General features: G+C 41.8%; 1 non-coding gene across 1 annotated transcript; it reads right to left on the bottom strand.

Moving 5' to 3' along the window:
* Positions 1–221: 221 nt before the first annotated feature.
* LOC141710291 (small nucleolar RNA R71) lies at positions 222–328 on the bottom strand. Its single transcript, XR_012570818.1, has one exon. It is a non-coding gene; the product is annotated as a small nucleolar RNA R71 (small nucleolar RNA).
* Positions 329–569: the final 241 nt, after the last annotated feature.

Here is a 569-nt window from a genome sequence, read left to right as displayed (position 1 = left end):
CTCCATCGGAAGATCCCAACATGCATATTAGAGATTTCATCGAGATCTGCGACACTTTCAACAATATTTCTGAAGATGCTGTTAAGCTGAGGCTTTTCATATTCTCTCTGATGAATAAAGCTAAGTGTTGGTTGCATTCTCTACCACCAGGATCTATTACTACTTGGGAAGATTTTGCTCAAAAGTTTCTTACTAAATTCTTCCCTATGGCAAAGACAGCTGCAATCAGAAACGCTCTTACTCAATTTGCGCAACAATCCGGAGAGTCTTTATGTGAAGCTTGGGATCGTTATAAGGAGATGCTTAGAAAGTGTCCTCATCATGGGATGCCTGACTGGATGATTATCAACTGCTTTTATAATGGCTTGGGAGCGCAATATAGACCCATGCTTGATGCAGCATCAGGAGGAGCCTTATGGGCTAAGAGCTATAATGAAGCTTATGAGTTGATTGAACTGATAGCTGCTAATGAATACCAGAACCCTTCTCAGTGACTACCTCAAGGTAAGGTAGTAGGAATTCTGGAGGTAGATGCAGCTACTTCTTTAGCTGCTCAGCTACAGGCTTTG

Source organism: Apium graveolens, chromosome 2 (assembly GCF_009905375.1).
Source record: "Apium graveolens cultivar Ventura chromosome 2, ASM990537v1, whole genome shotgun sequence".
NCBI classification, from domain to species: domain Eukaryota; kingdom Viridiplantae; phylum Streptophyta; class Magnoliopsida; order Apiales; family Apiaceae; genus Apium; species Apium graveolens.
The sequence above is the reverse complement of the archived record's forward strand: the minus strand, read 5'-3'. Positions and strand labels throughout refer to the sequence as shown.